The sequence below is a fragment of the Odontomachus brunneus genome, unplaced genomic scaffold (assembly GCF_010583005.1).
Source record: "Odontomachus brunneus isolate Ranch 3 - 2012 unplaced genomic scaffold, Obru_v1 Obru_scaffold_227, whole genome shotgun sequence".
Classification (NCBI taxonomy): Eukaryota; Metazoa; Arthropoda; class Insecta; order Hymenoptera; family Formicidae; genus Odontomachus; species Odontomachus brunneus.
This window is the reverse complement of record NW_022639677.1, coordinates 193,756-194,242: the sequence shown is the minus strand read 5'-3', so window position 1 is coordinate 194,242 and position 487 is coordinate 193,756.

The following is a 487-nucleotide window of genomic DNA, read 5'->3' as shown; positions in this document are numbered from 1 at the left end:
CTAATGGTGTCCACAGTGCGAAAATGCAGTACTTACGCTGCGTGATATGTAATTGCCCTTGTATTTGATAATAATATATATGGTTACGTTTCATTTCCTCATCTTTTTCATTTTTATATAATGCTCGCAAATTCGATACATTAGCTGCAATTGCATCTTCAGGTGTTAAGAAACGTGCAGCATAAGGACACTTGATTTCCACAATTCCATCTTCTTGTATTAATCCATCGGGCGAAGCCCCTAAAAATGGTTTCTCGGAATCTATAAATAATCCGCAACGCTTTATGTCAATATTCAGTGCACTTTCTATGCTTTTACGTCTTCATATTCTATCCCATGTTGCACTGATTCGATATTTAATTCTTGGGGATATATAATATATTTTACTCTTAAAGTATTAGGACCTTAACTTAGTTTCCGCCCGCAAATGTTAGATGGCAATGCAAACAGTTCTAGTAGTCATTACTAACGAAACAGGTAGTTTGTG